Source organism: Podarcis liolepis, assembly GCF_965112155.1.
Source record: "Podarcis liolepis genome assembly, chromosome: 9".
NCBI lineage: Eukaryota > Metazoa > Chordata > Lepidosauria > Squamata > Lacertidae > Podarcis > Podarcis liolepis.
The window spans coordinates 77948959-77974003 of NC_139564.1; the positions used below are offsets into that span (position 1 = coordinate 77948959).

At 46.7% G+C, this 25045-nt stretch overlaps 2 protein-coding genes across 3 annotated transcripts in view; one reads left to right on the forward strand and one right to left on the reverse strand.

Moving 5' to 3' along the window:
- HMG20A (high mobility group 20A) overlaps positions 1–3827 on the forward strand; it is a 725026-nt gene extending 721199 nt beyond the window's left edge. For both annotated transcript variants that reach the window (XR_014516064.1, XR_014516068.1), the window contains exons 10-11: positions 1298–1348; positions 1468–3827. The gene's annotated coding sequence lies outside the window, so the exon portion shown is untranslated. The remainder of the gene's footprint in view (positions 1–1297; positions 1349–1467) is intronic.
- The window catches only part of LINGO1 (leucine rich repeat and Ig domain containing 1), a 659586-nt gene that overhangs the window by 370588 nt on the left and 263953 nt on the right, over positions 1–25045 (reverse strand). The gene's annotated exons all lie outside the window — the stretch shown is intronic.

Here is a 25045-nt window from a genome sequence, read left to right on the forward strand (position 1 = left end):
CTTCCCTTGATCTAGATGCTATACTCCTATTGATGCAGCCCAGAATTGCATTGGCTTTTTTAGCTGCCGCGTCACACTGTTGGCTCATGTCAAGTTTGTGGTCAACCAAGACTCCTAGATCCTTTTCACATGTACTGCTCTCAAGCCAGGTGTCACCCATCTTGTATTTGTGCCTCTCATTTTTTTTTTGCCCAAGTGCAATACTTTACATTTCTCCCTGTTAAAGTTCATCTTGTTTCTTTTGGCCAAGTTCTCTAATCTGTCAAGGTCGTTTTGAAGTGTGATCCTGTCCTCTGGGGTGTTAGCCAGCCCTCCCAGTTTGGTGTCATCTGCAAATTTGATCAGGATGCCCTTGAGTCCATCATCCCAGTCGTTGATAGAGATGTTGAATAAGACCGGGCCCAAGACACAACCCTGTGGCACCCCACTAGTCACTCTTCTTCAGGATGAAGACGAACCATTGATGAGCACCCTTTGGGTTCGGTCAGTCAGCCAGTTACAAATCCACTGAGTGGTAGCATAGTCAAGACCGCATTTTACCAACTTTTTTACAAGAATATCATGGGGCACCTTGTCAAATGCCTTGCTGAAATCAAGGTAGGCTACATCCACTGCGTTCCCTTCATCTACCAGGCTTGTAATTCTGTCAAAAATCGAGATCAGGTTAGTCTGACATGACTTATTTTTCAGAAATCCATGCTGACTGTTGGTGATCACAGCATTCCTTTCTAGGTGCTCACAGACTGTTTGCTTAATGATCTGCTCCAGAATCTTCCCTGGTATTGATGTCAGACTGACTGGGCGGTAATTATTTGGGTCCTCTCTTTTCCCCTTTTTGAAAATAGGGACAACATTTGCCCTCCTCCAGTCTGCCGGGACTTCGCCTGTTCTCCAGGAATTCTCAAAGATGACTGCCAGTGGTTCTGAGATCACATCTGCCAGTTCTTTTAATACTCTTGGATGCAGTTCATCTGGCCCTGGAGACTTGAATACATCTAAACTAGCCAGATATTCTTGTACTATCTCCTTAGTTATTCTGGGCTGTGTTTCCTTTGCTGAATCATTTGCTCCAAATTCTTCAGGTCGGGCATTGTTTTCTTTATCGGAGAAGACTGAGGCAAAGAAGGCATTGAGGAGTTCAGCCCTTGGTAGGGCAGCAGTTGAAGAAGGAGCAAAAAAGGTTTTTCTTGTGTGTGTGGGTTTCTTTGTGGCTGATTAGCTGTTTTCCCTGTGTAAAGGTCAGAGGGGGCAGGGTTTCTGTTGAGGCAGGGGATTAGCTGTGGGAGGAGCTTATCAGAGTTTGTAGGGCAGCAGTTGAAGAAGGAGCAAAAAAGGTTTTCTTGTGTGTGTGGGTTTCTTTGTGGCTGATTAGCTGTTTTCCCTGTGTAAAGGTCAGAGGGGGCAGGGTTTCTGTTGAGGCAGGGGATTAGCTGTGGGAGGAGCTTATCAGAGTTTGTAGGGCAGCAGTTGAAGAAGGCGCGCGCAGTTATACCCATCTTTTAAATTTAGGGGAGCTAGTCTCAAACGTTTGTTGGGGGAGACCTAGGTGTTTTTTTTGTGTGGGAAGTTATTTGTCCTGTCTTCAAGCTTTTTATGATGGAGGACCTCTGTAGCCACCCCCAACGACACGATCTCAAGATGGAAGGGGAGGAAACAGCTGCAGTCGCCTGCGATTCCTGCGCAATGTTTGCCATCTTGCCAAAGGTTGCAGGCAGCTTTACCTGCAGCAATTGCATGTTGATTGCCCTTTTAAAAGACAAAGTCCAGCAACTGGAGGAACGTGTAGCTACGCTCCAAAGAATTAGAGAGCTGGAGCTCTTTTTGGAAGCAACAGAGCACACCGTCCCCACCGAGGAGACAGGGGACTCCTCTGAGAAGGAGGATAGTTCACCAACACAGGAGCCAGATATATGGAGAAACGTGACTCAAAGAAGTAGGAGGCCCAGGGTTCACTCTGATTGTTTAGAAATACACAATCGCTTTGAGGTCCTCTCCTCTAGCATGGAAGACGAAGAGCAGACTCCATTTGAGGATCTCTCCCTCATTACAGTCGATCAGGTATATGAAGACGAGCAGCAAAGTCAGTCCTCAGGGAATGTGCAGGCAACCTTAGAACGGACAGCTCACGGAAGAACCCCGACCAAACCCAAGAGGAGGTGTGTAGTGGTGATAGGGGATTCCCTACTGAGGGGAACAGAAGCAGTGATCTGTGGGCCTGACAAGATGTCTCGGGAAGTGTGCTGTCTCCCCGGGGCTAAGATCCAAGATGTAACTGAACGACTGCAAGGAATCATAAAACCCACTGACAAATACCCCTTCCTCTTGGTTCATGTGGGAACCAATGACACTGCAAGCAATAGCCTCCAGAAGATCAAAAGAGACTACGAGGCTCTTGGCAGGAAATTGAAGCAACTAAATGCACAAATTGTCATCTCGTCTGTCCTCCCAGTTGAACGACGTGGCCCAGGGAGAGAGGGGAAAATAGTGGAAGTGAACAGCTGGCTTCGCAAATGGTGTAAACAGGAACGGTTTGGATTCTTAGATCACGGACTGCAGTTTCTTGAAGATGGACTTCTGGCAAGTGATGGGCTGCACCTCACAACGGTTGGGAGAAATGTTTTTGCCAAAAATCTCAGAAACCTCATCAGGAGGGCTTTAAACTGACTAATGTGGGGGAGGGAGACAGTGCTCCTGAAGGTAGGAGTCTATCAATTGATGAAGATGATCATCCAAATGTCATAGACCAAATGGAGCAAACAGCACGCGGACCTAGTTGTGGGAGGAAAAAATCCTTAAATAAGAGACACGGGGGAATGATTAATGGACTTCAATGTCTGTACACTAATGGGCAAAGCATGGGAAATAAACAAGATGAGCTTGAGCTCTTGGTACAGCAAACTAAATATGACATAATAAGCATCACTGAAACCTGGTGGGATAAGTCCCACGATTGGAATGTAATAATGGAGGGATACAATCTATTTCAGAGAAACAGACCAGACAAGAAAGGAGGAGGAGTGGCGCTATATGTCAGGGATGTGTATACCTGTGAAGAGATCCAAGATTTAGAACCTCAAAGCCAAAGTGAGAGCATTTGGGTCAAAATTAAGGGAGAGAAGAATAACAGAGACCTCATTGTGGGAGTTTACTATAGATCCCCAAGCCAAACGGAGGACATAGATGATGCCTTCCTGGAACAGATGGCCAAGCATGCAAAAGGAAGGGAGATAGTAGTAATGGGGGACTTCAATTACCCAGATATTTGTTGGACGTCAAACTCAGCCAAGAGCATAAGGTCAAACAGATTCCTCACTGGCCTTGCAGACAACTTCATTGTCCAGAAAGTGGGAGAAGCAACAAGAGGAACAGCCATTTTAGATCTGGTCCTAACCAATGTTGATGACCTGGTTAGTGGGGTAGATGTGGAAGGATCATTAGGCGTGAGTGATCATGCTCTTCTGAAGTTTACTATACAGCGGAAAGGAGCAGCCAAGCATACTAGGACTCAATTTCTTGACTTTAAGAAAGCCGACTTCATAAAACTTAGGGAAGTGCTGGGCGAGATCCCATGGACAGCAATACTAAAAGGAAAGGGAGTTCATAATGGCTGGGAGTTTGTTAAGAGGGAGATAGTAAAAGCACAACGTCAGGCAATACCAATGAGACGGAAACATGGAAGGTGCCTAAAGAAGCCAGGGTGGCTATCTAAAGAACTTTTAACTGAGTTAAGATTAAAAAAGGATGTGTACAAAAAATGGAAAAGGGGAGAAACCACCAAAGAGGAATTCAAACAAATAGCCAGCACGTGTAGACACAAAGTCAGAAAAGCTAAAGCACAGAATGAACTCAGGCTTGCTAGAGAGGTTAAAAGCAACAAAAAAGGCTTTTATGGGTATGTTCGTAGCAAAAGGAAGAACAAAGAAACAGTGGGGTCACTCAGAGGAGAAGATGGTGAAATGCAAACAGGGGACACAGAAAGGGCTGAACTCCTCAATGCCTTCTTTGCCTCAGTCTTCTCCGATAAAGAAAACAATGCCCGACCTGAAGAATTTGGAGCAAATGATTCAGCAAAGGAAACACAGCCCAGAATAACTAAGGAGATAGTACAAGAATACTTGGCTAGTTTAGATGTATTCAAGTCTCCAGGGCCAGATGAACTGCATCCAAGAGTATTAAAAGAACTGGCAGATGTGATCTCAGAACCACTGGCAGTCATCTTTGAGAATTCCTGGAGAACAGGCGAAGTCCCGGCAGACTGGAGGAGGGCAAATGTTGTCCCTATTTTCAAAAAGGGGAAAAGAGAGGACCCAAATAATTACCGCCCAGTCAGTCTGACATCAATACCAGGGAAGATTCTGGAGCAGATCATTAAGAAAACAGTCTGTGAGCACCTAGAAAGGAATGCTGTGATCACCAATAGTCAGCATGGATTTCTGAAAAATAAGTCATGTCAGACTAACCTGATCTCATTTTTTGACAGAATTACAAGCCTGGTAGATGAAGGGAACTCAGTGGATATAGCCTACCTTGATTTCAGTAAGGCATTTGACAAGGTGCCCCATGATATTCTTGTAAAGAAGCTGGTAAAATGCGGTCTTGACTATGCTACCACTCAGTGGATTTGTAACTGGCTGACTGACCGAACCCAAAGGGTGCTCATCAATGGTTCCTCTTCATCCTGGAGAAGAGTGACTAGTGGGGTGCCACAGGGTTCTGTCTTGGGCCCGGTCTTATTCAACATCTTTATCAACGACTTGGATGATGGACTCAAGGGCATCCTGATCAAATTTGCAGATGACACCAAACTGGGAGGGGTGGCTAACACCCCAGAGGACAGGATCACACTTCAAAACGACCTTGACAGATTAGAGAACTGGGCAAAAACAAACAAGATGAATTTTAACAGGGAGAAATGTAAAGTATTGCACTTGGGCAAAAAAAATGAGAGGCACAAATACAAGATGGGTGACACCTGGCTTGAGAGCAGTACATGTGAAAAGGATCTAGGAGTCTTGGTTGACCACAAACTTGACATGAGCCAACAGTGTGACGCGGCAGCTAAAAAAGCCAATGCAATTCTGGGCTGCATCAATAGGAGTATAGCATCTAGATCAAGGGAAGTAATAGTGCCACTGTATTCTGCTCTGGTCAGACCACACCTGGAGTACTGTGTCCAGTTCTGGGCACCACAATTCAAGAAGGACACTGACAAACTGGAACGTGTCCAGAGGAGGGCAACCAAAATGGTCAAAGGCCTGGAAACGATGCCTTATGAGGAACGGCTAAGGGAGCTGGGCATGTTTAGCCTGGAGAAGAGGAGGTTAAGGGGTGATATGATAGCCATGTTCAAATATATAAAAGGATGTCACATAGAGGAGGGAGAAAGGTTGTTTTCTGCTGCTCCAGAGAAGCGGACACGGAGCAATGGAGCCAAACTACAAGAAAGAAGATTCCACCTAAACATTAGGAAGAACTTCCTGACAGTAAGAGCTGTTCGACAGTGGAATTTGCTGCCAAGGAGTGTGGTGGAGTCTCCTACTTTGGAGGTCTTTAAGCAGAGGCTTGACAACCATATGTCAGGAGTGCTCTGATGGTGTTTCCTGCTTGGCAGGGGGTTGGACTCGATGGCCCTTGTGGTCTTTTCCAACTCTATGATTCTATGATTCTATGATTCCTTTCTGTGTCCCCTGTTTGCATTTCACCATCTTCTCCTCTGAGTGACCCCACTGTTTCTTTGTTCTTCCTTTTGCTACGAACATACCCATAAAAGCCTTTCTTGTTGCTTTTAACCTCTCTAGCAAGCCTGAGTTCATTCTGTGCTTTAGCTTTTCTGACTTTGTGTCTACACGTGCTGGCTATTTGTTTGAATTCCTCTTTGGTGGTTTCCCCCCTTTTCCATTTTTTGTACACATCCTTTTTTAATCTTAACTCAGTTAAAAGTTCTTTAGATAGCCACCCTGGCCTCTTTAAGCACCTTCCATGTTTCCGTCTCATTGGTATTGCCTGACGTTGTGCTTTTACTATCTCCCTCTTAACAAACTCCCAGCCATCATGAACTCCCTTTCCTTTTAGTATTACTGTCCATGGGATCTCACCCAGCACTTCCCTAAGTTTTATGAAGTCGGCTTTCTTAAAGTCAAGAAATTGAGTCCTAGTATGCTTGGCTGCTCCTTTCCGCTGTATAGTAAACTTCAGAAGAGCATGATCACTCGCGCCTAATGATCCTTCCACTTCTACCCCACTAACCAGGTCATCAACATTGGTTAGGACCAGATCTAAAATGGCTGTTCCTCTTGTTGCTTCTCCCACTTTCTGGACAATGAAGTTGTCTCCTGGGCATAGTCGGCCAATCGGTGTTAAAGAAGGACAGAACTTTCTTTATGTATGCTACAACAGCAGCAAGAATGCTTATTGCAAAGTATTGGAAGACACAAGATTTACCCACTCTGGAAGAATGGCAGATGAAAGTGATGGACTACATGGAACTGGCGGAAATGACTGGTAGAATCCGAGACCAGGGAGAAGAGTCGGTGGAAGAAGATTGGAAGAAATTTAAAGACTACTTACAGAAGTATTGCAAAATTAATGAATGTTAGAATGATGTTTGAATGAAGTTAAGCGGTTTCTAGCTGTAATGATATAAAAGAATATGGAAAATTGGATTTTTAATTAGGTAAAAATTTAATGTTATAATATATTAAGATCAAAGATTGGGATAATAAGGAGGGAAAGAAATTGCTGAATTAATTAATTGAATTGGAATACAAAAAAGGGAAGTATGAGGATGTCAGGGAAACAAGGATATGAATGTAAGATATGGAAAGGTTGATCTTTTTTTTCCTTTTTATCTGTGTACTTATTCTGTATTTTTCTTGTATTTTTATTTTTGTTTTTTATTCTTGTATTTTATTCTTGTATTTTTTTGTTTTTATGCAATTCCTTTTTCTGAAACATATATATATATGTTAGCCCTCCCCACAAAAACCGACACCAGATCCAGAGGCACACAGAACGCCACCACCAATCAACCACACCAGACCCAAACCCAGACCCTCTCCACAGATAAATTACAGACACCATCCAGTAACCAAACCATAGTGGCACCTCCGGATGCTGCACCCCCCTGCAATCCCTACACAGATCTGGCTGGCACAGGGCACAAAACCACAGCTCGCCCCTATACACGAAGCCAAGCCAAAGCACAACTAAGTGCAGTACAGCCATCTTCCCAGAAAAACTCTTCACAAATTCAAGAGGTCAAGACACGAAGGCTTTAGCAACTAATCCACACCTAATGACCCACCTAAGTGGTACTCAGAATATCACTCAAGAAATCACTCAAGATATCCCTCAAGTAATTAAGGAACAAAAGAAGAAAAGAACACTAGCCTGGGAACTTCCCCTCTGCCCAGAACTTTTGAGGCAATACACCACACCCCTCTACAGTATTTATAGGAACTCAAACACTGAGATCCCGCTCTGTTCCAGTAACAAGAAGCCGAAAGCACCAGCCTGAAGATGACGAGTGAGACCTCGTCGAAACGTCGCCTAGACACCCCAACTTTTACACGGGAAGACACCCGAGGACACCAAAACCTGCATTCCTGTACCCGTGAAAATCTACGAAAACATATATATATATATATATATGCAGGTTTTGGTGTCTTCGGGTGTCTTCCCGTGTAAGAGTTGGGGTGTCTAGGCGACGTTTCGACGAGGTCTCACTCGTCATCTTCAGGCTGGTGCTTTCGGCTTCTTGTTACTGGAACAGAGCAGGATCTCAGTGTTTGAGTTCCTATAAATACTGTTGAGGGGGTGTGGTGTATAGCCTCCAACGTTCTGGGCAGAGAGGAAGTTCCCAGGTTAGTGTGCCTTTTCTTCTTTTGTTCCTTAATTACTTGAGGGATATCTTGAGTGATTTCTTGAGTGATATTCTGAGTACCACTTAGGTGGGTCATTGAGTGATATTCTGAGTACCACATTAGGTGGGTCATATATATATATATATATATATATATATATATATATATATATGCAGGTTTTGGTGTCTTCGGGTGTCTTCCCGTGTAAGAGTTGGGGTGTCTAGGCGACGTTTCGACGAGGTCTCACTCGTCATCTTCAGGCTGGTGCTTTCGGCTTCTTGTTACTGGAACAGAGCAGGATCTCAGTGTTTGAGTTCCTATAAATACTGTTGAGGGGGTGTGGTGTATAGCCTCCAACGTTCTGGGCAGAGAGGAGGTTCCCAGGTTAGTGTGCCTTTTCTTCTTTTGTTCCTTAATTACTTGAGGGATATCTTGAGTGATTTCTTGAGTGATATTCTGAGTACCACTTAGGTGGGTCATTAGGTGTGGATAAGTTGCTAAAGCTTTCGTGTCTTGACCTCTTGAGCTTGTGAAGAGTTTTTCTGAGAAGATGGCTGTACTGCACTTAGTTGTGCTCTGGCTTGGCTTCGTGTATAGGGGCGAGCTGTGGTTTTGTGCCCTGTGCCAGCCAGATCTGTGTAGGGATTGCAGGGGGGTGCAGCATCCGGAGGTGCCACTATGGTTTGGTTACTGGATGGTGTCTGTAATTTATCTGTGGAGAGGGTCTGGGTTTGGGTCTGGTGTGGTTGATTGGTGATGGCGTTCTGTGTGCCTCTGGTTCTGGTGTCGGTTTTTGTGGGGAGGGCTAATTGCCAGATGTCTGGCAATTACTGAGATCCTGCTCTGTTCCAGTAACAAGAAGCCGAAAGCACCAGCCTGAAGATGACGAGTGAGACCTCGTCGAAACGTCGCCTAGACACCCCAACTCTTACACGGGAAGACACCCGAAGACACCAAAACCTGCATTCCTGTACCCGTGAAAATCTACGAAAGCATATATATATATATATATATATATATATATATATATATATAATAAAATGGCTGTTCCTCTTGTTGCTTCTCCCACTTTCTGGGAGGCCAGTGAGGAATCTGTTTGACCTTATGCTCTTGGCTGAGTTTGACATCCAACAAATATCCGGGTAATTGAAGTCCCCCATTACTACTATCTCCCTTCCTTTTGCATGCTTGGCCATCTGTTCCAGGAAGGCATCATCTATGTCCTCCGTTTGGCTTGGGGATCTATAGTAAACTCCCACAATGAGGTCTCTGCTATTCTTCTCTCCCTTGATTTTGACCCAAATGCTCTCACTTTGTCTTTGAGGTTCTAAATCTTGGATCTCTTCACAGGTATACACATCCCTGACATATAACGCCACTCCTCCTCCTTTCTTGTCTGGTCTGTTTCTCTGAAATAGATTGTATCCCTCCATTATTACATTCCAATCGTGGGACTTATCCCACCAGGTTTCAGTGATGCCTATTATGTCATATTTAGTTTGCTGTACCAAGAGCTCAAGCTCATCTTGTTTATTTCCCATGCTTTGCGCATTAGTGTACAGACATTGAAGTCCATTAATCATTCCCCCGTGTCTCTTATTTAAGGATTTTTTCCTCCCGCCACTAGGTCTGCGTGCTGTTTGCTCCATTTGGTCTATGACATTTGGATGATCATCTTCATAAATAGACTCCTACCTTCAGGAGCACTGTCTCCCTCCCCCACATTAGTCAGTTTAAAGCCCTCCTGATGAGGTTGCTGAGATTTTTGCCAAAAACATTCCTCCCAACCATTGTGAGGTGCAGCCCACCGCTTGCCAGACGTCCATCTTCAAGAAACTGCAGTCCGTGATCTAAGAATCCAAACCGTTCCTGTTTACACCATTTGCGAAGCCAGCTGTTCACTTCCAGTATTTTTCCCTCTCTCCCTGGGCCACGTCATTCAACTGGGAGGACAGATGAGATGACAATTTGTGCATTTAATTGTTTCAATTTCCTGCCCAGAGCCTCGTAGTCTCTTTTGATCTTCTGGAGACTATTGCTTGCAGTCATTGGTTCCCACATGAACCAAGAGGAAGGGGTATTTGTCAGTGGGTTTTATGATTCCTTGCAGTCGTTCAGTTACATCTTGGATCTTAGCCCCGGGGAGACAGCACACCTCCCGAGCCATCTTGTCAGGCCCACAGATCACTGCTTCTGTTCCCCTCAGTAGGGAATCCCCTATCACCACTACACGCCTCCTCTTAGGTTTGGTTGGGGTTCTTCCGTGAGCTGTCCGTTCCAAGGTCGCCTGAAGACTGACTTTGCTGCTCGTCTTCATATACCTGATCGACTGTAATGAGGGAGAGATCCTCAAATGGAGTCTGTTCTTCGTCTTCCATGCTAGGGGAGAGGACTTCAAAGCAATTGTGTATTTCTAAACAATCAGAGCGAACCCTGGGCCTCCTACTTCTTTGAGTCATGTTTCTCCATATATCTGGCACCTGTGTTGGTGAACTAGCCTCCTTCTCAGGGGTGTCCCCTGTCTCCTCCTTGGTGGAGACGGTGTTCTCTGTTGCTTCCAAGAAGAGTTCTTGATAAATTTTCTGTAGAAATTGCTAAAGCCAAGGAACCTCTGTACGTTCTTCTTGGTCTTGGGTCTTTCCCAATCCAAAACCGCCCTCACTTTCTCCTGATCCATAGCCAGTCCCTTATCTGACAGCCGCTAACCCAGGAACTCCACTTCCCGAACATGGAACCGGCATTTCTCCAGTTTGACCCACAACTGATGCTCCTTTAGCCTCTCCAACACTTGCCGGACATCGCGCACGTGCTCTTCATTCTCTGAGAACACTAATATGTCATCCAAGAAATAGACACAGTTCCGGTACAGAAGGGAACCCAGTACATGGTGCATGAAAGCTTGGAAACAGGGGCTTCCACTTTGTAATCCAAAAGGCATAATGAGATATTCAAATGCCTCTAGGGGGTAAACATGGTTGTCTTCCATTCGTCCCCCTCCCACACCCTGATCAGATTGAGGTGGTAACGTGTCGGCCTCCCTCGCGCTGAATACCTCCTCAAAATCTGTGTACTGCAGAGGGATTTTGTCCTTCTCCCCTAGACACACCATCGCCACCTTGGCTTTCCTTTCCCGGGGTTCCTCCCCTCCCAGACAGTGCTCTACATGGTGTGTCAACCTGAAGGTGAGGGATCGCTGGTGCCACGACACCACTGGGTCATGCAGAGCCAACCAACTCATCCCCAGGATAATGGGGTGTCCTGCCAAGGTGATTGCATGAAAGGCTATAGTTTCGGAGTGCGTGGAGATCCTCATTCTCATGGGAGGGGTCTGGTGTGTGACTCCCCCCCCCAGCAACTCCCTCCCATCAATGGTGGTCACTTGCAAAGGAAAGTCAAGAGGAAGCAGGTGCAGCTGTACTGTATATGATATCCTAACATATCCGAGATATTAGCCTGAACAGATTTTCAGAATATTTCTATTTGAAGAACAATTCCAAAGAATGTGTATATAATCTGATTTACTTAATCCACATCTCCAACATTTATCTGCTCTTAATTACTTTGATGGGGTTTTTTTAACAATCAAGCAGTGTATACATTTAAATACATACATACATGTACATAAATGTCCTGGCTGCAACAGGCACTAAGGTGGGGGGGCATCTTTGGAGGTTTCTGGACCCTCAAATACACTTTTCCCCTGCAAAAATATGTGCAAGTGCTCTTCAACTCAGCCTCTGTGCTTCAGAGAGCCCAGGTTTCTGTGGGTGTCAGTAAGAGATGACATGTGTTTCTAATTCCATTCCTTTCTGGTCTCAGTGGCACACTGTAATAGGTCTGCACCATCCTGTTCCATGCTAATCCAATTACATCTTATCCCATTGTACCTGCATGTTGTGCAATCATTTTATGTAAAATACATATTTTTCAGTGCATCAGCAGGAAATTACAGATTTTGCACTAATGTATTATGAAAAATACATATTTTGTGACTAAACATCAGGAAGAACTTTCTGACAGTAAGAGCTGTTTGACTGTGGAATGGACTCCCTTGGAAGGGAGATTCCTTAGAAGACCACGGACTCTTTCCTTGGAGGGTTTTAAGCAGAGGTTGGCTGGCCACCTGTCACAGATGCTTTAGTTGAGGTTCCTGCATGGAAGGGTTTGGACTAGATGACCCTTGGGGTCCCTTCCAACTCCACAGGTCTGTGACTCTATGACTGGTGTCAGCCAACACTATTGTTCTGTGACAGGAAACGGAAATGAGAATGCTCTTATTCCAAATGTTTATGAACAAGCCACAGAGCAAATCATATTCACTGAATGTGGCAAATGTTTTTGCATTAACCATTACGTTTGTCAGGGGTTCAGGAGCAGAGACGCAGAGAAGGGAGGAGACAGAGAGCGAGGGGGAGGAATACGAAGGAAGGATGAGTGGGGATGACGACCCGAGATCACCGAGCCTGTCTAGCGAGTCCGAGGATTCCCAGAAGGGAGCGCCAGCAGCCAGAGCAAGGGGGGAGAGCAGGGGGACACCCCAGGAAGAAGGGTCCAGAGAGGGATCAGAAAGCAGCAGTTGGAGATCGGGACCCACGTTCCCAGCCGGGAGCAGCGGGGAGAAAGGGGACCAGATATCGGGCTCCGGAGACTTTCAGAAGGAGGGAGGGCATGAGTCAGGAGTAGTCACGCCCACCTCGGGGAGCGAGGAAACGATCAAGAGGAAAGTGGAGAGTTGGGCGCGCGCGCCAAGTTCAAATGTAACGGAAGCTGGCGCAGTCAGCAGCCCAGAGAGTGAACCGGGTCCCAAAGCCCGCCGCAAGGAGGCGGAAGGGTCAGGGGGGTCCGCGTCAGAAGAGAGTAGGAAGGGAGAGACCCAGGGGGGCAGGAGGACCCAGAGACGGAAGGAAAGGCGCAGGAGGTGGAGCAAGGCTAGGGTATTAATCTGGAGCACTGGCGCACGGCTCGGTTCCTGAACCAGAGACAGATCCGTTGGGCGGAGTTCTTTGCTGACTTCAATTTCCGAATTGAGTACGTCCCGGGCGACACCAACATCATGGCGGATGCCCTGTCCCGAAAACCGCAGTACCTCGAAGAGGCGATGCCAGCGGCGGCCATGCACATCTTCGCGCCAACAGCGTGGGCGTGCGCTTCAGCCACAGTAGACCTGGATGCGGTGCGACGGGCGTTGACGGACGACTCATTCGCGCAGGCGAAGATGGCAGAGGTGCACAAGGGCACGGCGAAGGGCGACGAGTTCCAGATACGAGACGGCTTGCTCTTACGTAAAGGGGCCGTCTACGTGCCGGGAGACGAACTTCGCGCCCGGGTACTGCAGCAGCTGCACGACGCACCCACGGCCGGGCACTTTGGCACAGAAAAAACGGTGGAATTGGTCGCAAGAGACTTTTGGTGGCCCAGACTGAGGGGGGAAGTCGCGGACTACGTCGCGAGGTGCGACACCTGCCAGAGGGCCAAGCCGGTGCACAAACCACCGGCGGGACTGCTGGAACCGCTGCAAACGCCGTTTGAACCATGGGAGAGAGTGGCCCTGGACTTTGTCACGGATCTCCCCAGCTCGAGAGGCAAGACAGCTGTACTAGTGGTGGTGGACTTGTTCACCAAGATGGCACATTTCATACCGTGTGCGAAGGTGGCCACGGCAGAACAAACAGCCAAATTGTTCATAGATCACGTGTTCAAAGTGCACGGGCTGCCGCGGTCTATACTGTCCGACCGCGGACGCCAGTTCATCTCGAATTTCTGGCAAAAGCTGATGGGCTTCCTGAACGTCAAGATCAACCTGACATCGGCAAGGCACCCGCAGACCAACGGGCAAGCGGAGAGGGTCAATGCCATCATGCAGCAGTACCTGAGATGCTATGCCAATCAACAGCCTGCGACGTGGGTGGATTACCTGCCGCTCGCCGAATTCGCCTACAACAACACGAAACACGTATCCACAGGGGTGACGCCGTTCTTCGCCAACAATGGGAGGAATCCCAGAACCTTCCCGGGACTGGACAGAGTTTCAGACTTCCGGTCGGTGCCAGCGCTTAATGGCGGTCCTCTCTCCGAGCTCCGGAGAAGGACTGCTCCGCAAGTTCGGGTCTTACCCGCTACGGCGAGCGGGGGACCCCTAAAATCTCAGGCGCGGAAGCCTGAGAGCAAGGAGATTCGGTGGGCACCTTTGCGCCCCCCGGTACTGTGAAAGAGCCTTTTTAAAGGCTCCGGAGCGGCATCGGGAGTGAGCGCGGTGCTGAGAGTCGTTACCCAGCCTGCGGAGTGAAGCCGCGTCGCCATAAGCGGAGAGCGCCGATTTCTTCCTGAAAGGAAAATCTGGACTGGATTCCCGTGAGTAAGAGCAGAAAAAGAATCGGGACCCTTTAAACTTGAAAATTTGGCTGAAAACGGGAGGGAATAAAATAAGGAAGTCTGCCCCCCCCCGGACTGCAGAAATTTAAAGCAACGAAAGATCTCGCTGCAGTTACAAGAAACTTAGTTGCGAACTGTCAACCCTGAGCTGTCAAAAGTATCTCCTTCCCCCTGATCGGAGGAGAAGGGGGGGAAAAAGACAATTTGGTGAAGATACTTTTAACTTAAAGGAAACAAAGCTTTCCACTGCCCTGATCCCTTGGTGACGATCTGCCAGGAATTAACACCGGAAAATTGTCCTTTAAAATAGGTATGAAGTGGAAATAGATTATACCTTAAATGGTGAACGAATTTTAAGACTTAACGGGACTTTGTTACAGATATCTTGATATTTTGATTCTACCTGGAGAAAAAGTTTTAAAGAACTTTAATGGCGGACTTTTGATTCTTTACATCCGGCTTTCTGTTTCTTTGTCTCCTTTAATTTGGATACTATTAATTGCTCCCTCTGGAGGACCAAGAGGGAAAAACTGTGAAGTAACTGGTTGACAGTGGAATTTTCCATTAGAAGCTTTTCCTGTGAGAACGGCCTTGGGATATGAGTGGCACAGCAGAGGAGATAAGAACCAGATCTAAAGCTAAAGTGACACAAAAGAAAAGAGGCTCAATCTCTGGCAGTACAGTGCCTGCGCCGGAAAGTGTGACAACAGCATCAATGGAATCTATGACACAGGCACTGCTTAAAATAAATCAATCCCTAGAGGCCTTAACAAAGCAATCTACAGAAAATTCAAAGAAATTGACAGAACTCACAGCAAGACTGGACTTGAATACCACGTCAGTGGCAACTAATACAGAATCTATAAATAGGTTGATTCAGGAATCTACAGAAACTAAGAAAATCGCAGAGAGTGCAAGATCCATTGCCGAGGAGACACAGGGAAAATTTGCACCGATAGAGAAAAAGGTGAATGAGCATGAAGCGGCCCTCTCCTTACTGGAGCTACAACGGAAAGAACGGAATTTGAAATTAAGACAGGTTCCAGAGAATGAAAAGGACAACCTGAAGGAATTTCTCACAGAGGCAATCTTAGAAAATTGGCAAGGAGATCTCGAGGAGGATGAACTAGAGATAACAACTGCTTTCAGACTTGGTAGGAAGCAAAGTGTGAAGCCAAGGGATTGCCTGATTACTTTTAGAACCAAAGAGGAAAGAGACAAGATATTGGACCTTCACTATCAAAAAGCTTTGGTAATTGGAAACACTCAAGTCCAAATCTTTAAGGACATTCCCAAATATATCCTGGAAGTGAGGACTTTTTATAGAGACTTAGCCAATTTGTTGAGGAAGAACTTTATTCCTTTCAGGTGGGAATTTCCACAGGGGTTGTCCTTTAACTACAAAGGGAAGAAAAGAAGAATAAGATCAGTACAGGAAAAAGAAAACTTCTTGGAAAGGAATCTAGAGGACCTACAGAAAGGTACGGTGGGCCTAGTAAGAGGAGGACAAGAATCAACACCAGAAGGAGGAGGGCTAACAGACATTGCAAATCTATCATTTGGATTACCACAACCGCCAACTGAAGAGGAAGAAAAGCTTGGAGCAGTCGGAGGGTCAAATATCTAATAAACAAAATGTCGCTGCAACTTCTTAGTTGGAACTGCAATGGTTTGAACCATCCCAGGAAAAAACGACAAGTTTTTCATATTTTGAAAAGGGAACAATTGGACCTGATATGTCTACAAGAAACTCATATAACCAGAGCACACAGGAAACTGTTGGTGAACAAAAGATTAGGACAAGAATTTATATCTTCCGATAAAGTAAAAAAGAGAGGAGTAGTGATTTATGCAAAAGAAAAATTGGACCCAAAAATGAAATTTAAGGACGAAGAAGGAAGATATGTGGCAATTGAAGTACAGATTCAGGGAGAAAAGTATTTGATAATTGGAATATATGCACCTAATGATGGGAAGGCCGAATTCTTTAAGAAGTTGCATGAAACTCTACTGGACTACCTCGACTGCAAAATAATATTGATGGGGGACATGAACGGAGTGGTCTCCACAAACATGGACAAGGCACAAAGACAGATAATTTCTAAAGAAGGAAGATTACCAAAAACTTTCTTTGAAATGACGGAAAACATGGACTTGATTGACATCTGGAGGACAAAGAACCCTCTGGAGAGAGAGGGAACCTTTTTTTCAGAATCTAAAATGACATGGACAAGAATCGACCAAATCTGGGTATCTAGCGTGATGGCTACGAAGATAAAGAAAGTAGAAATCTGCCCAAAAACCTGCTCCGACCACAATGCAGTAAAGATGGAAATGAAAATGACAACAACTGGATCCTTTAGATGGAGAATGAATGACTCCCTATTCAGAGACGAACAATTCTGCAAAAAGGCCCTAAAAACATTGAAAGACTACTTTGAGATAAACCTCAGAACAGAAGTGGAAAAAAGAACAATTTGGGACGCGAGTAAAGCCGTAATGCGAGGCTTCCTGATACAACAGAATTCAATTAAGAGGAAAAAGCAAAATGAAAGGAAAGAAAAAATTTTAGAGAAAATGAAGGAAGGAGAAAAGAAATTGAGATCTAATCCAAAGTCTCAAGAAATTTTGAGAGAAATAAAGTACCACCAGACGCAATATATGGAATTGACAAACCAAGAGATAGAATGGAAAATTAAACAAATGAGACAAAGGACTTTTGAGTCAGCAGACAAATGTGGGAAGCTTCTTGCATGGCAATTGAAAAAGAGGCAAAAATTGAATACAGTTACTTGTTTGGAGGTAGAGGGAAAGAATATCCATAAGCCAAATGAGATAAGTAATTGTTTCCAAAGCTTTTTTAGGAAGCTATATACACAAGGGCCAGTGAATGAACAAGAAATAGATGAATTTCTTAAAAATCATGGACTACCTAAAATTTCAGAACAAAGCAAATTGACTTTGAATGAGAAAATAACAGAACAAGAAATAGAGGAGGCCATTCAAAAAGCGCAATTGGGAAAGTCTCCAGGACCAGATGGTCTGACGGCCAGATACTATAAAGCTTTGAAAGAATGTTTAGTGCAACCATTGAAAGAAGTTTGCAATGAAATACTGGAGGGGAAAAAGGCACCTGAAACGTGGAAAGAGGCTTTTATTTCGCTTATACCAAAAACTGAGACTGAAAAGAACCAGGTTAAGAACTACCGCCCGATATCATTACTAAATGTGGATTACAAAATATTTGCAGATATTTTAGCAAAAAGATTGAAGAAAGTACTGATAGGTGAGATTCATAAGGACCAAGCTGGCTTTCTCCCGGGAAGACATATGTCTGACAACGTGAGAAACATAATAGACATTGTGGAATTGCTGGAAACAAACATTAACAGAAAGGCAGTTTTAATTTTTGTGGACGCGGAGAAAGCCTTTGATAATATTTGCTGGAGTTTTATGAAAAAGAATCTCCATGGGATGGGGGTAGGCCAAGGTTTTGAAAATGGTATAGGGGCAATATACTCTGAGCAGAAGGCAAAGCTAATTGTGAACAATGTGGTAACGGAAGAGATAGCTATAGAGAAAGGAACACGACAGGGATGCCCTATCTCCCCTCTACTTTTTATACTGGTCCTGGAGGTCTTGTTAAATATGATTAGAAAGGACCAGTTGGTTAAAGGAATCCAGCTCGGAGTGAAAGAGTATAAACTGAGGGCATTTGCAGATGACCTAGTTTTGACCTTACAGCAGCCAAGCACCAGTACAAAAAGAGTTTTAGAACTGATTGAGATATTTGGTCAAGTTGCAGGATTTAAATTGAATAAACAAAAAACTAAAGTGCTGGAGAAAAACTTAACAAATGAGGAAAAAGAGACATTTCAGAAGGAAACAGGTTTGGAGATAGTAAAAAAAGTGAAGTACTTGGGGGTGAACTTGACAGCTAAAAATATGAACTTATTTAAAGACAATTACGATAAATGTTGGACAGAAGTTAAGAAAGATCTAGACATATGGTCAAGGCTGAAACTTTCCTTGTTAGGCAGAATTGCTGTTATCAAAATGAATGTATTGCCTAGAATGTTATTCCTGTTTCAGACACTGCAAATAATAGACAAGATGGACTGTTTCAAGAGGTGGCAGAAAGATATATCGAAATTCGTTTGGCAGGGCAAAAAGCCAAGAATAAAATTTAAGACATTAACAGATGCAAAAGATAGAGGAGGGTTTGCCCTGCCGGACTTAAGACTTTACTATGAATCAGCAGCATTTTGCTGGCTGAAAGACTGGCTGCTCCTCGAGAATACAGACATTTTGGATCTTGAAGGGTTTGATAATAGACATGGTTGGCATGCATATATATGGTATGACAAGGTAAAAGCGCATAAAGGCTTTAAGAACCATATGGTAAGGAAAGCTTTGTACAATGTCTGGATAAGGTATAAAGACTTGCTTGAAAGTAGAACCCCCAGGTGGCTGTCACCAATGGAGGCAAAAGAGGTGAAAAAATTGAATATGGATTCTAATTGGCCTAAATATTTTGAAATGATAGAACAAGATGGCGAAAAAGTAAAATTGCAGAGTTTCGAGAAATTGAAGTTTAAAGTGAGAGATTGGTTACATTATCGTCAGATAAATGAGCTATTCAAACAGGACAGAAAGAAAGGCTTCCAATTGGAGAAGTCGAAACTAGAAACAGAACTGTTAGAACCCAATACTAAAAATTTGTCAAGAATGTACAATTTGCTGTTGAAATGGAATACCCAAGATGAAATGATGAAATCTAGTATGATTAAATGGGCACAGGATATAGGGCATGACATTGAGTTTGCTGACTGGGAGCAGTTATGGACCACTGGTGTTAAATTTACGGCATGTAATGCCTTAAGAGAAAACATTATGAAAATGATCTACAGGTGGTACATGACTCCGGCTAAGTTAGCAAAGATTTATCATTTGCCCAATAACAAATGTTGGAAGTGTAACGAAACGGAGGGAACCTTCTACCACCTTTGGTGGACCTGCCCGAGGATTAAGGCTTTCTGGGAAATGATCTATAATGAAATTAAAAAAGTTCTGAAGAGAACCTTTAATAAAAAGCCAGAAGCCTTTCTCCTGGGTATGGTGGGCCAAATGGTGCCAAAGAAGGATAGGACATTCTTTATGTATGCCACAACAGCAGCGAGAATTCTTCTAGCAAAGTATTGGAAGACACAAGATCTACCCACGTTGGAAGAATGGCAGACGAAGGTGATTGACTATATGGGACTGGCAGAGATGACTGGCAGAATACGAGACCGAGGGAAAGAGGCGGTGGATGAAGACTGGAACAAGTTTAAAGTTTACCTTAAAAATTGTTGTAATTTGGAAAATTAGAGGATCAGGGTTATAAGAGATAAAGAACTACAGTTGTTTTAAATATATTTTGGAAGTTAAATTCACGAAATAGAAATAAGTGTAATACAAAAGGGTTGCTGGAAAATCTTGAAACAAGAATGCAGAAAAGGGGTGGTATGGGGAAGTCATTTTTGTGTTTATTTATGTTTTTGTTTTGTTTTATTCTTTATTTATGGAAAATGAATAAAAATTTATTAAAAAAAAAAAAGAGATGACATGTGTTTCTAATTCCATTCCTTTCTGGTCTCAGTGGCACACTGTAATAGGTCTGCACCATCCTGTTCCATGCTAATCCAATTACATCTTATCCCATTGTACCTGCATGTTGTGCAATCGTTTTATGTAAAATACATATTTTTCAGTGCATCAGCAGGAAATTACAGATTTTGCACTAATGTATTATGAAAAATACATATTTTGTGACTAAACATCAGGAAGAACTTTCTGACAGTAAGAGCTGTTTGACTGTGGAATGGACTCCCTTGGAAGGGAGATTCCTTAGAAGACCACGGACTCTTTCCTTGGAGGGTTTTAAGCAGAGGTTGGCTGGCCACCTGTCACAGATGCTTTAGTTGAGGTTCCTGCATGGAAGGGTTTGGACTAGATGACCCTTGGGGTCCCTTCCAACTCCACAGGTCTGTGACTCTATGACTGGTGTCAGCCAACACTATTGTTCTGTGACAGGAAACGGAAATGAGAATGCTCTTATTCCAAATGTTTATGAACAAGCCACAGAGCAAATCATATTCACTGAATGTGGCAAATGTTTTTGCATTAACCATTACGTTTGTCAGGGGTTCAGGAGCAGAGACGCAGAGAAGGGAGGAGACAGAGAGCGAGGGGGAGGAATACGAAGGAAGGATGAGTGGGGATGACGACCCGAGATCACCGAGCCTGTCTAGCGAGTCCGAGGATTCCCAGAAGGGAGCGCCAGCAGCCAGAGCAAGGGGGGAGAGCAGGGGGACACCCCAGGAAGAAGGGTCCAGAGAGGGATCAGAAAGCAGCAGTTGGAGATCGGGACCCACGTTCCCAGCCGGGAGCAGCGGGGAGAAAGGGGACCAGATATCGGGCTCCGGAGACTTTCAGAAGGAGGGAGGGCATGAGTCAGGAGTAGTCACGCCCACCTCGGGGAGCGAGGAAACGATCAAGAGGAAAGTGGAGAGTTGGGCGCGCGCGCCAAGTTCAAATGTAACGGAAGCTGGCGCAGTCAGCAGCCCAGAGAGTGAACCGGGTCCCAAAGCCCGCCGCAAGGAGGCGGAAGGGTCAGGGGGGTCCGCGTCAGAAGAGAGTAGGAAGGGAGAGACCCAGGGGGGCAGGAGGACCCAGAGACGGAAGGAAAGGCGCAGGAGGTGGAGCAAGGCTAGGGTATTAATCTGGAGCACTGGCGCACGGCTCGGTTCCTGAACCAGAGACAGATCCGTTGGGCGGAGTTCTTTGCTGACTTCAATTTCCGAATTGAGTACGTCCCGGGCGACACCAACATCATGGCGGATGCCCTGTCCCGAAAACCGCAGTACCTCGAAGAGGCGACGCCAGCGGCGGCCATGCACATCTTCGCGCCAACAGCGTGGGCGTGCGCTTCAGCCACAGTAGACCTGGATGCGGTGCGACGGGCGTTGACGGACGACTCATTCGCGCAGGCGAAGATGGCAGAGGTGCACAAGGGCACGGCGAAGGGCGACGAGTTCCAGATACGAGACGGCTTGCTCTTACGTAAAGGGGCCGTCTACGTGCCGGGAGACGAACTTCGCGCCCGGGTACTGCAGCAGCTGCACGACGCACCCACGGCCGGGCACTTTGGCACAGAAAAAACGGTGGAATTGGTCGCAAGAGACTTTTGGTGGCCCAGACTGAGGGGGGAAGTCGCGGACTACGTCGCGAGGTGCGACACCTGCCAGAGGGCCAAGCCGGTGCACAAACCACCGGCGGGACTGCTGGAACCGCTGCAAACGCCGTTTGAACCATGGGAGAGAGTGGCCCTGGACTTTGTCACGGATCTCCCCAGCTCGAGAGGCAAGACAGCTGTACTAGTGGTGGTGGACTTGTTCACCAAGATGGCACATTTCATACCGTGTGCGAAGGTGGCCACGGCAGAACAAACAGCCAAATTGTTCATAGATCACGTGTTCAAAGTGCACGGGCTGCCGCGGTCTATACTGTCCGACCGCGGACGCCAGTTCATCTCGAATTTCTGGCAAAAGCTGATGGGCTTCCTGAACGTCAAGATCAACCTGACATCGGCAAGGCACCCGCAGACCAACGGGCAAGCGGAGAGGGTCAATGCCATCATGCAGCAGTACCTGAGATGCTATGCCAATCAACAGCCTGCGACGTGGGTGGATTACCTGCCGCTCGCCGAATTCGCCTACAACAACACGAAACACGTATCCACAGGGGTGACGCCGTTCTTCGCCAACAATGGGAGGAATCCCAGAACCTTCCCGGGACTGGACAGAGTGGGGGAAGGGGAACCACAGACGGCGGACGCTTTCGCATCTGAGTTGCAAGAGGTCCACGATCAACTCAGACGGCAGCTGGAGCTGGCGAAGCACGCATACAAGGTCCAAGCTGACAAGCACAGGCGAGTTGGCGAGGAGATCCGAGTGGGAGACTGGGTCTGGTTGGCAGCCCACGCGGTGCCGACCCGATCGTTAGCCAAGAGGAAGCTAGGGCACAAGCAACTCGGTCCATACCGAGTCGAAGCGCAGATCAACCCGGTGGCTTTCCGGCTGGTGCTACCAGAGGGTTCCAGGATGCATCCGGTGTTCCACAGGTCGGTGCTCACTCCCTACAGGGCACCGCACAGGTTCCAGGAACCAGGAACGGCACCGAGTCAGTCTCCGGAGCGGACGGAGGTGGGAAGATTGCCACAGCAGGACCCCATCAACGAAGTCACGGAGATTTTGGACTCCAGATGGGGGGAAGACGGAGTAGAATATCTACTAGCAAGGGAGGGCACCCGGGCCAGTACTAATAGCTGGGTGCCGGACTACGCCTTGGAGGAACCCCTGCTCAAGGATGAGTTTCATGCCCTTTTCCCACACAGACCTATGCCAGCGGGCTTCTTCGACGACTGGTTGTTCACGCCCACGCTTTCCTCCAGCACGTTCCATGGCTTCGACTCGGAAGGGGAACCCGCACCGCGCACACGTTCCCCAGAGGGGTCACCGGAGGGTTCGGCGTCCGACAACTCGTATTGGTGGGACGATCGGCCAGAGGAGCAGTGGCGCCGGAAGTGGCAGGAGACACCAGGTCCAGCGACAGACGCAGAGACGGACATGGACGTTTGCGGGGAGGACCTTGGTTTCGAGCACGGCGGCACCGAAATGGAGGCGGAGGAGACCACCGTTGACGAACGCGGGGAGGAAGACTCAGAGGTCTTCAGTTGGCGGCCAGCAACGGGGAGCGAACTGTATCCGACATTCACTCCCGTGATGACGGAGCACCCACCAACCACCCTTGAAAGCAGGGAGGGGGGAAGGGGGGGCTTCGAGGGGGGGATGGATGTCAGGGGTTCAGGAGCAGAGACGCAGAGAAGGGAGGAGACAGAGAGCGAGGGGGAGGAATACGAAGGAAGGATGAGTGGGGATGACGACCCGAGATCACCGAGCCTGTCTAGCGAGTCCGAGGATTCCCAGAAGGGAGCGCCAGCAGCCAGAGCAAGGGGGGAGAGCAGGGGGACACCCCAGGAAGAAGGGTCCAGAGAGGGATCAGAAAGCAGCAGTTGGAGATCGGGACCCACGTTCCCAGCCGGGAGCAGCGGGGAGAAAGGGGACCAGATATCGGGCTCCGGAGACTTTCAGAAGGAGGGAGGGCATGAGTCAGGAGTAGTCACGCCCACCTCGGGGAGCGAGGAAACGATCAAGAGGAAAGTGGAGAGTTGGGCGCGCGCGCCAAGTTCAAATGTAACGGAAGCTGGCGCAGTCAGCAGCCCAGAGAGTGAACCGGGTCCCAAAGCCCACCGCAAGGAGGCGGAAGGGTCAGGGGGGTCCGCGTCAGAAGAGAGTAGGAAGGGAGAGACCCAGGGGGGCAGCAGGACCCAGAGACGGAAGGAAAGGCGCAGGAGGTGGAGCAAGGCTAGGGTATTAAGCTGGTGCGCTAGAGGCGGAGACTCAGACGGGTCTTCGTCGTTCTGACCTAGAAGAAGTAGGGCTGCACGTTGCAGTTTGGAAATGGAACCTGTAATCCAATAAAGACTCTTTGAAACTGAACGCTGGCTGACTTGGTCCTATGTGAGCTGGGACTGGGCGGCAGCCCTGACAACGTTGAAGAAAGTGACAAGACACCGGGGGGGGGGGGATGTTAACAGAAGACAAGAGAAATGTCACTGATTTTATTACTTCTGCTAGAAAGTGGGGGGGGGGGGAGTCCACCTGTCTCTCTTATCTAGTCTTTGACAAGAGTGAATTGCTTATGCAAAAGAAGTGAAAATGCTGAACTTCAGAGCCTTGTTCACTCTCCTGATTATTCATCAAATCACACTTGTAGCAACATTTGCAGTCCTGTCCAAAGACAATGAAAAATACAAACAACAATAACACCTCCCTCACAAAATCTCACCAAGAGAAGTTGGGAATAGTTTGATGTTTAAGACCACGTTTCATGAAAAAATAAGAATTAGATGAAAATGAGAGAGGACTCATGTATTAACCCTGATCATCCTATAGTACCTTCAGGTTCAGAGGCCTTATGGGTTGCTGTCTTGATGTCCCTTTAGGTGGGTTTCAAGGAAGCACCTGATTGTCTGCTATTGGATGTTGGACTCAATGACCCATTGCCCTCATCTAGCAGGACTCTTGTTACAGTTTTATGCTGCCTAAAAGCTACCCATCAAAATTAGTCTGGAAGGCAAATCCCTGTGGATTTGAAGCACCTTTTCCATCCGCATTATGTCCATAGCCATGCCATTACAGTGGTACCTCTGGTTGTGAACGGGATCTGTTCCGGAGCCCCACTCGCAACATCAGCAGAAAGCAACCCGCATCTGCGCATGCGCGGGTCGCGACTTGCCGCTTCTGCCTGTGACATCATTTTGAGCGTCTGCGCATCCTCAAGTGACGAAACCCAGAAGTAACCCTTTCCGGTACTTCCAGGTCGCTGTGGGACGCAACCTGAAAAGACGTAACCTGAACCGAACGTAACAAGAGGTATGACTGTATCTAACAACAGGGACAGTGGGATGGTGGATGAAGAAAGCTGTAGCTCTCCAAACCAAGATGCTCCATCTCACCTTCGAGTTGTGCAGACACAGGGCAGGGACAAGATGCACAGCAATCTTGTATTTGCAATAATCCAAGCAGCACATAGTAGATGCAGTCTCCTACAGCAGGCTGGTTGAGATTCCCAATGCAACCAACTGTACCTTCACTTCCGGCCAGTGACCTCTCTGCCGTGCTTTTCATTGCCCAACTCAAACAACA